Source organism: Punica granatum, chromosome 3 (assembly GCF_007655135.1).
Source record: "Punica granatum isolate Tunisia-2019 chromosome 3, ASM765513v2, whole genome shotgun sequence".
NCBI classification, from domain to species: Eukaryota; Viridiplantae; Streptophyta; class Magnoliopsida; order Myrtales; family Lythraceae; genus Punica; species Punica granatum.
Genome location: NC_045129.1, coordinates 19,878,155 through 19,891,758, shown reverse-complemented (window position 1 = coordinate 19,891,758; position 13,604 = coordinate 19,878,155).

Here is a 13,604-nt window from a genome sequence, read left to right as displayed (position 1 = left end):
TGTCAAGGCGCGGGCAGGAGGCCGAGCAAGGCGTCCCTTACCAAGACGATAAGAAAATCTGCTTAGGACTTGTCAATGTGAACGACATCCTAGTGTGTTTTGAAAACTGCATGATGCATATGTGCAGAGAAAAGTAAATGCCCACGGCTTAGTACAAATTACAAGGTACATCGCTCTTGAAATAGAAAAGACTCAAGTGGCACGCAGACCGACTCGATGGACTATTGTTGGAGTCGGGTTGAAGGCTTGCATGGAGGCATAGCACGATGCATGGTTCGGTCCTACAAGGACCGTGCTATCTATGGATGGGGGCTCCCGACTCAAGGGTGTGAATTCCTTGAAATCGAGCGAGGATCTTTGGGGGCCGGTTCGGTGGCATAGCCGACTCGATCCGTTCCCTTACTCGGAACCTCTGACTAACTTAGCTTCCTATTTTGGCACCCGTGGGATTTCGGACAAGGCACCTAGAGCTAGCATGATATGCAATGCTTGCATGAAATAAATGTGCGTAAGTAGATAAGTGGTAAACGACGGAAAACAGTAAATAAACAAGCAAGCAAGCAAACGGGATTGAGCCCGAACCCTCTAGATGTCCCCAGTGGAGTCGCCAAGCTGTGCGCACCCGAATTTAATCTCGTCGGGGCACGCATGCGCGATGCCTATGCAACGCGGCTTAGGAGTGTCCACCTTCCCGGGGACGCGCGACGGACACGCGTGAGAAGGAGTCGCCACTTACTGTTTACAACCCGTAGGTCGAGGGCCGTTGAGTCGCCCGAGTCTAGGGATACGGGGTACACCTAAATGCTAAGGCAATGGTCATGCGGAACCGGAAATTCTGAATTCGGGGGTTCTATTACGAGTGGGCCTATATCCCGCACGCCCTTTCGGTACTCTAGTTTGCTAGGCTTGCCGTTTTGTTTATTTACCGCGTGATTTAAGGTTGCACTTGACTCGCCCGTTTTGACACCGTAACGACGATGAATTGATCAAGTTGGGCCACGAATCCGAAAGATGAGTAGGCTTGTGCGTCGAGGAATCGATTCACTATCTTAGCGTTACAGTTCATCGAACCGTGATGGCCGATTCCCTGCGCGAACCGAGACCGCGAGTATTCGAGCTTACTCATCTCTTGGTAACAATAGACCGACTTGACCGGTTCGACACTCAGACCTCTCGCTCGCCGATTGGGGATCCTTACAAATGAATGAGTGAGTGTGCAGATAAAATCCTCAAAATGTTCTCTCGAATAATTACAAAGTGTAACTGAATAAGTAAATGGATCCCGATCAGTTTACATTGGGCCAATATTCCGCTCCGGCTCACTGTGTGTTTTGAATAACCGATAAATGAATTAAGGCAACGCGGGCTCAAGGAGCCGGGGGTCGGGTCCGATCGATCCAACGGTTTGCAGGTGAACCGGTTGATTCCCACTATAACCGTTGGGCCGATCGAGCTCCCAGGTGATATCTAAACCCGCTTCACGCACCCAATCCGAATTGCCTTCCACATAGGCCGTATTCGGAGTGTGATGGTGAATCGAGACTAGATCTCATTCCGTACTCGAGTTGCACGCGCTCGGTTAGTTAGGAGGCGTTGGACCTCGTGTTCGGTGATTTGGGGCGTTGGACCCCGTGCAACACGTAACCTATGGGCTCGGACCCGAATTGCAACAAATCAGTAAAAGACAATGGAAAACAGAAGAAAACTGATAAAACTGATGAAAGACAAATAACAACTGACAAATGTAGGTGAATACAGACAAGTTGTGTGTTAAGTCGAATGTACGTGATTTAATCAGTTATTAACCGGGGTTGATTAAAAAACAATGCGTCTATCCTAGGCAAACATAGATGGTGGGCTAGACTATGGTTCTAAGCCGATTATGTGTGTTAATTTGTTTTAAGATTCTTATTCAGTGAGATGACACTGCGGTTTCACCGAATTAGCCAAACTCGTATTTTGACTCTAGATTGGAATCTAGCATTCTGCCTATTCACTATCTAATGTTTGATTAAGCCAAATGCATGATTAATCCGGTTTTTCGTGTTTCATAAATGAAATGAAATGTTCACCACCGAATCTACGGTAGAAAGATAGAAACACCGAAAGTGAACGGAATGGGCCGTGCGAATGAAACTCGCACCTGACCGGGTTGCCCTTTCCCGCCCATAGATCGAGGTGTTTCCAACTCCCTAATGCCTAGGGTATCGGTGAATCACGGAATGACGATTATGCCCTTGGATAAAATTGCGATGTTCGTATGTAAATTGGAGATCACGTCACACGAAGAAATCTAAGGAGGACTCGCGCGTCTTGACTCGAGCCGCCTCAAATCGGGCCCGGACTCGAGTCATAGCCCGCGAGTACTCGTTAGACATCAATTCTATTCGTGTTACGTGTCTCGGTGTTTTGAAATTGTGATCTTTTAAGGAAAAGGGCATTCCCGCCGTTCCGTGAACCATCGATGCTTTTACGAATTAAGGATCGATTAACCCAATTATTTAGTCCAAGTGATTTAATTAATCGAGTGGCACGTCCCGTTTCCCGTTTGTGGAGTGGTTTAATGATTGAGACCGCGAACCTCAATTGTTATGGATCAATGAAATGATTGTTCGATATTAACATACCTAACATACGAATTGACATGAAACCAATGATTAAATGAAAATTGTGATTACAATCAATTCCAAGAATCGGTTTTGACCGTTTCTTGCATGCATAAAACATCAAACACGATGACAACGTACATTTTTTACATAGCCGGTGCCGCCATGATCTTAGGAACGCGATTAAACATACAAACAAGCACAAACACGATATTTAGAGGAATCGATAAAACGACCCCGACTCATGGGAAGCGAAAAATGTAACAACTCGGGAAAATGACTTGAGTCGGGGAAAGGAGGCCATCCATGGCCCGAGGAAGCCAAGAGGGGCTCTCGGCCACCTCCCTTGGGGTGAGGCCGAGAGGCTCCTTCGGCTTGCTCGAGCCAACGAAGTCTCCTCGACTCCGATTTAAACTATTTCCCGACATGCTAGCACTATATACGATGAATACATGCATAATACGATGTAAAAAAACACATAAAAACGTAAACTTGCGTGCGAATCGGTCATGGACCTCCTTATCTCCCCACAAACGCAAAGAAAACGTAAAAGTCCTAACTTCTCTGAGTCGGGAATGATTATACCTAGCCCCGGGATGCGGTAAAGAGTCGGAGAAGTGGCAAAGGGAGTCGGGAGACTCGGCTGGAACGAACAAACCCGAACTGGTGCAGTCGGGTCGACTGGCAGACCCGACTGGCAGTCTGGCTTGTCGGGGTTGTACCGGTTGATTGGGATAGAATTTTCGCGCGGGGCCAGTTACGTTGGATTCCCAAGAGACTAAGGATCGCGTCTTCGGTGGTTTCGGGAGGAGAGCAAGCGTAGATTTTCTGGAAATCAAAAACAAAGTCGGGTTAGTAAAAAAAAGGACAGACCCAGCCGGGTCAAAACAGATCCGACTGGCGCCCGATGAAGAAACGGCTCCACAGGAGGCTCCCGGTGGTCTTTTGACGCAAGGTCGGTGGCATTGAATTCCTAACTGACGGAGGCTCATGGTGATAGGTGGCTCGTAGCAAGATTCAACCCGAGCTGACCTGTACGTTCCTACAAAGATCGGGTCAGAAAAGACGACCAGCGGAACAAACCCGACTGACACCCCGATGAAGAAACGACTCTACGGGAGGCTCCCGGTTGTCTTTTGGTGCAAGATCGGTGGCATTGGACTCCTAACCGACTGAGGATCATGCCTTTGGTGGTTTCATGAGGATTGGACAAGTAGATCTTCTGGAAATCAAAAACAAAGTCGGATTAGCTAGCAGAAAACAGAACCGACTGGGCGGGACTGACCTGACTGGGCAGGTCGGAAAGGAATGGCTGTCCCGGAGGCTCCCGGTGGTATTTTGGTGCAAGATCGGTGGCATTGGACTCCTAACTGACTGAGGATCACGGTGATAGGTGGCTCGTAGCGAGATTCAACTCGAGCTGACCTGTATGCTCCTGCAAAATTCCGGTCAGAAAAGAAAATCAGAGGGACAGACCCGACTGGGCTGTTTGGGTAAAAACGGCTGCAAGGGGGGCTCCGGGTGTTGCACCGAGCTGGCTCGAGTTCCTCCGATTCCTAAGGGACTGCTCTTGGTGTTCATGACCAGCTTGTGGCGTGCGCACGACTGATTTCGACCGGAAATGCAAAGAGAAACCGATAAAAAACTGTGAAAACCCGGTAAAGGAAAAGATTGGGAAAAGGGCGGTCTTGCGCGGTTGAGCGGCTCTCGGCACGTGACCACCCCGTCACGAGAGAGAGTGAGGGTCATGAGGAACCCTTAGAAAGTGATGGCATGACTTGCCATGGTCGTGGGACGGAGTGGCGTCGAAGAAGCCCAGAAAGCCGTGAAACCGTCTAGGGAGCCCGATTCTGGACAGGGGCAAAACTGACTGCTGGAAGCTTCCAAATGAAAATCTAAGGCCGGAAATGGACTCGGGAGGTCGAATACATGTGGGGTATGAAGTTTGTTTGAGGCTCGGACAAGTCGGGAAGGAAGAACTCGCCTAGAAACCGGGAAACTCCCTAGGGACCCGATTCTGGACTGGGCTGGAACTGCATGCTGGGAGGTTCAAATGCCAAAACTAACACCGGAAATGGACTCGGGAGGTCGAATTCGTGTGGGATATGAAGTTTGGTCAAGTTTGGTTCGGGTTGAGCGGCGGTCGCCGGAAAACGGTTGAGTTTTCCGGCAATTTTGCCTTGGTTTTGGGCTGAGGGAGAGCTGGACGATTCTGGAAAATGCTGAAGTTTGAGAGGGCTTGGAGAGGGTTTTCTAGAGTGAGAAAGCTAGAGAGATGATGGAAGTTGAGTTGTGATTAAAGTGTCTTGCAATTAGGCACTTATAAGATGCCTTAATGAGCCAAATTAGTGAGTTTAAGTGCAATTAGAGGGGGGAGCTTAGGGATTCCGAATTTTGGAGGGAAGATTAGGGTGGGGAAGTTGTCTTGTTGAGTGTGGAGAAAGGAAGAGAAGGGAAAGTTGATGGGAGGTGATGGGGAAGTGATAGGAAGTGATGGGTGTAAGAAGGATTTGAAATGTGTGGAGGGGGGAGCTTCTTGAAGCTTGGAGCCACCGAATTTTGGGTTTTAGCCGCGGCTTGGAGATTGAGCCGTGGCTTGGGGTTGAGCCGCGGCTTGGTGGCTTGGCTTGGCTTAGCTGTGGGTCCCATTCGAATAAGAGAAAAGCCGGAAAAAGCTTGAGATTTGATTGAACGCGCGTCCGGTCTCCGATATCCGATTAATTTATAGATTTGGAATGCTAGAACGAAGAGGATTTGAATGAGCCCAATATCGCCATACGTCGTGTGAACGGATGTTCGGGCGACTCGGCGCCTCGAGAATCGGTTTTGCCCCGTTCGGACATTCGGAGTGGAGTTGAGCGTCCACGGTCCCCGATTGCTCTTTGTGCACCTTAATGTTCTTTTCGGTAACCCTTTTGCCTCGTGGGGGATCGTTGGCTCGTCGTCTCCGACCAAAGACCGTTGCCTCGGGAAGACCTAGGGACTTGTGACCGGAGCTTTCTCAGTGTTCCCCGAATGTCTTGAGGCGTTCGGGGATCGCTGTGATCTCTATTTTCTATGGATGTGCCCTGAAGATTCACCGAGAGGCGTTTGCTGCCTTTGAAACGTCCCTCGGGGAGCCCTGTAGAGTTCCGAAAGGTCGTCTGAAGCTTGTTCCACGACCCCGGTGGTCCCTGGGTGCCTGTAGGCCCGTTTTGGGGTGCCGTTTACTTGTCAGTGGATCGGGCCCCGGGATCCCTGTCATAAAAGGCGGCCGTGAGATATTGGGAGACGCCCCGGCCTAAGCAGGACACCTCCGAAAAGCGCCCGGATGCGTCATTGGTCACTTTGGCACCGAGAGGGATTTTTAGAGTCCCATATTGGGCACCTTTCGGTGCTTCGGTGATTCGGTGATGAATAGTGCCGCAGTGCCAGCTCCTATTGCTCTGAGATTTGTCGCCTGTTTGCCTTTCTGATTGCTCTCCCCAGTCTTCTCAGTGGACCATGTTTCTCTCCCGTACTTCATGATTCCATGTCCGCATGTTCGCCTCTGATCGTTGGGTGATGAATAGTAACCCGGGCCTTGATCGAAGATTCTCGTGTAGGAAGTCGGTGGTCCAAAATGGGGTGCTGACAGCTTGGCCCTCTTTGGTTGCATGCTCGGTTAGAGGATGTAGCCAAAGACTATAATGAGCACCCCCTTTTTGAGCCCGACGACAGCTCTGATACCGTTCCTCCCCCATGGCTGCTCGCATCTTGCTTGGACATGTCGGGATATTGCGCTGGAGATTAAGACCGGGATGGACCCGAAAGAAACCAGGATAGACCTGAACAGAAATTTAAAGCCGGGATGGACCCGAGGGGCTAGGATAAACTTGAACAGAAATTTAAAAGCCGGGATAGACCCGAGGGGCCAGGATAGAACTTAACAGAAATTTGAAGCCGGGATGGACCCAAGGGGCCAAGATGGACCTGAACAGAAATTTAAAAGCCGGAATAGACCCGAGGGGCCAGGATAGACCTGAACGGAAATTTAAAGCCGAGATGGACCCGAGGAGCCAGGATAGACCTGAACAGAAATTTAAAGTCGGGATGGACCCGAGGGGTCAGGATAGACCTGAACGGAAATTTAAAGCCGGGATGGACCCGAGGGGCCAGGATAGACCTGAACGGAAATTTAAAAGCCGGGATGGACCCGAGGGGCCAGGATAGACCTGAACGGAAATTTAAAAGCCGGGATGGACCCGAGGGGCCAGGATAGACCTGAACGGAAATTTAAAAGCCGGGATGGACGGGAGGGGCCAGGATAGACCTGAACGGAAATTTAAAGCCGGGATGGACCCGAGGGGCCAGGATAGACCTGAATGGAAATTTAAAGCCGGGATGGACCCGAGGGGCCAGGATAGACCTGAACGGAAATTTAAAAGCCGGGATGGACCCGAGGGGCCAGGATAGACCTGAACGGAAATTTAAAAGCCGGGATGGACCCGCGCGTTTCGGGTTTTGAAATTGATAAGTTTGAAAAGGGCACCAACGTCCTTTGACGACTCGTCGACGCGAGTTATCAATTAATGTCCAATTCGGGTAAACTTTATCAGTGTGAAGTGGGTTTAATCATGTGAGCGTCCCGATTAACCCGTTTGTGGAATTAATGCTTAAGGGTTATAGCCGAATGCATTAATTAGGAAAACGATTCGTGATTCGACGACCAAAATGAATCCATAACGATCAAGGATAATTCAGTTGAATAACCGACAATATCCTTATAACCGAATGGATCTAAATGAATCCTCGATACATGAATCCATGTACGTTAATTTTAAAAGAGTCTTTACACGATACTTTAACATAGGAATCGTAAAGACATTGAAGTAAAAATTCACACCATCCGATAAACGAATTAAACTTGAGATAAGGAACTCATTCTTGACCCAAGGAAGGCCAAGAAGCCCTCGGCTTCATCTTATGAAAGGTGGCCGAAGGTTCTCATGGCTCTATCCGAGTCATAAATGATTTCCTAATCGTGGTTTAATCATTTTTTCGCATGATCAAACATCAACCGTGATAAATAACACTTCTTTTTAACAAAAGCCGGCATTATCACGATTTGTTTAGCGCATTTAAACATACAAACATTCACAAACGTGTTAATTAAGGAAAGGATAAAATAACACCGGCTTCATGCAAGCAATAATGATAAAACAAACTCGGAAACTAACTTGAATAGGCTAAGGAGATCGATCTTAACCCGTAAAGAGCAATTTAAGTCTCGACCCTCTCATTTAGAGAGTTGGCCGAGAATTAATTTGCCATAGTTGGGTCGGGATAGTCTTCTTTACGATGATCCAAGCCCTTTTCCGACATGGTAGCAAGTCATAAGATAGTGCACATGCATAATATGACATAAAATTGCATGAAAATTAAATCTTGCAAGTGAAACATGCATGAAACACCATAATACTCCATAGCCATGCAAAAATATAAAAAGCCCTAACTCCTCTAAGTCGAAAATGTTTTACCTAGCCTCGGAATACGAGGAAAGAGTCGGGGAAGTGTTTGAGAGTCGGGTGACTCGGTGGAACCCTTAAAAGGATATTCGGGTGCAAGGGTGGACGTGCACGGGCGCGGTGGTGACGGGCGCGGACGCGCTAGTGACGAGCGCTGATGGCGCTGGTGACAGGCGCAGGCGCGCTGGTGACGGGCGCGGGCGCGCTGGTGACGGACGCCGTCACCGCGCGTGCAGGTGACGGGCACGGGCGCGCTGGGTGACGAGCGCTGGCGGCGCTGGGTGACGAGCGCCGATGGCACTGGTGACGGGCACGGACGCGCTGGTGACGGGCACGGACGCGCTGGGTGACGGACGCTGGGGTGCTCGGTGACGGACGCGGGTGGCGCTCAGTGACGCTCGGTGACACTGGTGACGGACGCTGGTTGCGCTCGGTGACGCTGGTGACAGACGTTGGTGACGGACGTGGGTGGCGCTCAGCGACGCTCGGTGACGCTGGTGACGGACGCTGGGGTGCTCGGTAACAGACGCGGGTTGCGCTCGGTGACAGACGCTGGTGACGCTCGCGGGTTGCGCTCGGTGACGCTCGCGGGTTGCGCTCGGTGACGCTCGGTGACGGACGCTGGTGACGCTGGTGACGCGTCACTGTTCACCCGAGAGCTCCAACTTCACCCGAAACGACCAAAACGATGAGCAAACGACTCCAAACTAAAAAACTGTGTTCAGAAATGGAATCCTTGGGTCTGAAACATGTCGTCTATGAAGTTTGAAGAATTTTGGATATAAGTCGGAATAGTGCCCGCTATGGATCCCGACCTAAACTCCAAAGATATTTGGCTTGGTTCTTGGTTTTCATGAAGTTCTTAGCTTGCTGCTGGTTCCTAAGAAGTTGAGAGCATTTTCTAGAGGGAGAAACTAGCAAGATCATGTGTGCTTCATGAGTGATTAGCTTAATGACAAGTAGGCAATATATATGTGAAGCTAATGAGCAATTAAGAAAAACAAAGCACCATTAAGGGCCTCATTAGCAAAAGTCGGTTGCCCTAATGAAGATGAGGATGAATGTCCTCCATGTATCTTGATGAGGAAGAGCCAAGAAGCATTAATGGAGGTGTAGTTAATGGTTTGAGTGTTGACTAGAAAGACCAAAGATATTTTGGGCTAGGTGAGGGCAAGAGAGAAAGGGGAAAAGGCCGAAAACTTTGCGGCAAAGGGCGGTTGCCCTTGGGCAGCCCGTGGGTCCCACGGCTTGTGAGGAGAAACCGGGAAAAGACTCGAGTCTCGATTGGTCGCGTATTCGAAGTTCGTGATTCGAATTGAACGTCGAATTGTCGGTATACGCGTGAAAACGGAGTTAATGAGCCCGATATTGACATTTTCCATTGAGAAATGCCCCGGAAGCATATGAGGCTCCGAAGCCGGTTTTGCTCATTGCAGATGACCAGAGCGAAGTTGTCCGCTTCTGACAGCATATCTTGTGTCTGCATCTCACGTTGGTCATTTTGACATCAATTGTCAGTCAACGTGAACAATCATCCCTTAAGCCGGTAATGCTAATGTGGGGCCGGAGACGTCCTAGGAGGCCGAAACTGGATTTCTCAAGATGACTTCTGAGTTGCTTGGGCACTCCGGAGATTACTGTAATCTCTGTTTGTCAAGATCAGACCTCCAAGGACTTGAAGAGTGTATCTGAGACCTCTAAAGCGCTGTTCGGGAGGTCTAGATGAGTTGTGTGATTTATTCCGACGATTCCACATTGAGCCTTGAGAAGGCTAGCATTGTGTAACGTAAGCATTCGGCGTCAAGTTTCCCCAAAGAGGACCTCCGGACATGGATTTCCGCTGAAAATGGCCATTTCCGCTCCTCGGAGGTTACTCGGGAAACTGTGAAGGGTTTTGCCGTCTGTTTTGCCCCATTGTGAATGTCTGCTAGAGTTTTCTGGGCAATGCGGTATGAACTTCATTTGCCGTAATTCCATCAGACCATTCTCCGGCTATGCTCTTCTGAAGAGGGGTATGCTTGTTTTGCCGTTCGGAAGTCATTTGAGGTATCTGTGTGACTTCCAAGAGACAATCTGAAGCATTGTTCATGCTCTGTGTGCTGATGGGGCATGGCCGCGTCTGATATTTGGCATTAACTTTTCTCCAGGAAACCGGCATTTTTGGACTTCCACTGAAAAGTTGTCTGTATACAGAAAATTGTTCTGTATAGAGCAGATGATTTGCAAAATGCCTTTGAAGACATTTTCCATCCTTTTGGCACTGATGTGGATTTTTGGAGTCCAATATTTACTATCTTCCGACGACCGAGCGAACTATCGGAAAATAGTACCGTCCGTGTAATACACTGAAAATGCCGGTTTTCGACATTGTTGAGATCTCTGGTCGCTCTGTTGCCTTTTGGTGACCCGTAGAGTCCTTCTGTCATGTCCATGAGCCATTTGCTCAATTTTGCCATCTTGAGGATGAATAGTGATTTCTCGCTCTGCCGAGCCGTTTTCTGTGTTCTGCTCAAGTCGTGGCTTGGATCATTGCTAATATCGTTGTTTGGAATGGTGAGCCAAAATGGGGTGCTAACAGCTTGCCCCTCTTTGACTGCTTGCTCGAGTAGAGGATGCAATCAAAGATTTCAAAAGCACCCCAGTTTGATAGCAATGATCAAGGTGGAATTTCCTATATGGCCCTCTCCTTTTTGCTTTGGATATGTAGGATGTTGTACCTAATAAAAAGGGAATATGGTGAGATGCGCACAATAAACATGTAGAGTTCGGAACAAAGTTGAAACAGGCAATTAAAGTCGGGACTGACCCGACGGGGATTGACCCCAATGCAAGAAAAGTAGTCGGGACTGACCCGAAGGGGACTGACCCCGATGCAAGAAAAGTAGTCGGGACTGACCCGAAGGGGACTGACCCCGATGCAAGAAAAGTAGTCGGGACTGACCCGAAGGGGTTTGCAATATGCACGGGGCGCATACCGAATGAACTGCATAGTTCAAAGGCGCCTACCCGGTGGACTTGCGAGGTGCACGAGCGCTTGCTCGGCGAGTTTGCAATATGCACGGGGCGCATACCGAATGAACTGCATGGTTCAAAGGCGCCTACTCGGTGGACTTGCGATGTGCACTGCGATCTTGAGAGGGTGCACGCTAATTAAAGTGCATTGCGGAAATAAATGTGCACTGCAATCCTGAGAGGGTGCACGCTAATTAAAGTGCATTGTAGAAATAAAGGTGCACGAAGTAAATGCAAACGCTGAGGAGTTGTGTGAGGTGTGGAAGGAATCATTGTGCTTCCTCCATCACTGAGCTTGTTCGTGTTACAATCGATGTGGTGGCAAAATGCTTCGTTACTTGCCAACTGATTGCGATGCAACTGAGTGCCTGGAGTGCTGCTCTGAAGATTCTCCTCTTGGGTTGAGATTGTCACCCGTCACATGAAGTAGAGATGAATCGATCTTGGGGAGATATCTTCCAAGGAGCGTTGATTTGTCGGAGGCAAGCGTTGATGTTGGGACGAAGTCATTTCACTAAAGCCTTACCTCTGTGGCAGTGATGTGTTTGATCTGCCGAAAGCCGGGCTCGCCGCTAGGCGGTTACCTATTGGGCTGCCGGAAACCGACTTTGCTGCTGAGGAATGATTGTGCTTTGTCGAAGGCCAGCTCTGCTGCTTGGGCGGTCATGCTTTGACCTGCTAGAAGTTCGTCGAAAGTCGGCGTCTTGTATTGCGAGACTCGAGCTCTAAGACAGAGCGCCTACGTATCCCGTAGAACTAGGAATCAGAGTCTGTCGTAGTTCATGCTGTTTGCAGTACCTGTGATCCTGACATTACTAGTAAATCCTGTTATAAATACTAACAAGTAATGGACACAGGTAAGCATGAAAATGTTGTTGCGACACGCAGATCTTCAGTTTTGGGTCACCTAAACAACCCATGAAGACTTTTGCTTTGACAGTATAAGTAGGTCCCGTCCTCGGAGGCCTAGATGCGAGGCCTCCAGGGGCTTCCGTTAGCTATGTATTGGGCATATCGAGACATCCCCGACGATGCCCTAGTAACTCTATCGGTTGTTCGACGCGCCCGTCGGCTTTGAACCCTTCTCAATAGGGTACTGTAGGGCGGCTGCAATTGGAACTCGTTTGGGGATTTCTGTTCAGATTTGGTCAGACTCGGTCCAACCATTTCCAAAGCATTATGACTAGACTCTCGAAGAGGAATGTTTGGGATTTTGGCTCTGTGATAGCCTGTTGAAGGATGGCTGTGACCCATTCGGAGTTATGCAAAGACAAAGTGAAAAGAGAAAGCTTGGGAAGCACGTTGCCCGCAGGCTAAAAGGATACACGGGTTCACGCCTGCAGTGAGATGTACCCCCATTTTCCTTCGTCCTTCTGTTGTGTAGGTTGTACTGAACTGCTTGGACGGCGTATTCAGTTACCCATTGTGCTTGAGGAAGGTTCCCTCTTGGACGGTTGAATGGTATTGGAGAGCCAATCGGGAATCGTGTTGGAATAGATAAACTGGCCACTTCCCTTGGGGATCCCTTGTCCACACGATGTGTGAGAGACTAGGGGGCAATTTTATTTATCTCTCGTTTTGCTCTCCTTTTGCTACGGTCACCCATCTCGGGGCCGCACCTCTCAACCTAAAGGGGAAGAGCTCTCCTTTTGCTACGACCGCCACAAAGGGTTTTCGGTCGTGCCTCTCTTTTACCCTAGCTTTTGCCTAGGTCGCCCCAAAAAGGGGTTTTCGACCTAGCGGGCTCGATTCTTTTATCTCTCGAGTTTGCAAGGGCGAAGGGTTCGAAGGATTCAACCTCCAAATGCATTGTTTTCTGTCTCCGTCGAGGAGTTGTGTCTGCTGCTCCCCTTTTGTTGGGGTTTGTTGATTTCTCAGGATTGGCGGCGTCGGAGTTTTAAATCTCGGCGGTGCCTTGTTTTGTTCATTGGCAGGTTTTTTTCTGCATCTTTTCTCTCTCTCTTCATTGGCGGGTTTTTCCCGCTTCTTTTCGCTCTTTTTTTTTCTTGCAGCTGGGGTTCGTTTTGTGCCCCGTGTCTTTGTTTGAAACTCCTCGACTTTGTATCGCCAAGGCCACTTTGGTGTGCTTCGCCTCGTGGAGACTTGTTGTGTGTTGCTAGCCCTATTTTGTGAGGACCGGCTTTCTTGGAAGTTTGACTCCCGTGCACTCGAAAGTTGAACTTCGTGTCATTTTCCCTTGCAATCTCTTCAAGTGAATTCCCCTATTGTCTAGAAGGAAAATACAAATTTGCCCTAGGGAATCAGTGGCCGGAGTTGTCTTGATGCTTGTTGTGGAGGAGGCCTGGACTTAACGCAAATGACCAGGAGCGTTCCAACGTCACTTGCTGGAGTGACCCACGATGGCGACCTCGGGGCGAACTTCAACCAGGGAGGCCCAGTGTACGTCGCTTGCCGAGGTTGTGTTGGCGCGAACTTCAACCGGGGATGCCCCAGTGTACGTCGCTTGGAAATGCTTTTCGTGGGTGGATGATGTCCGAGG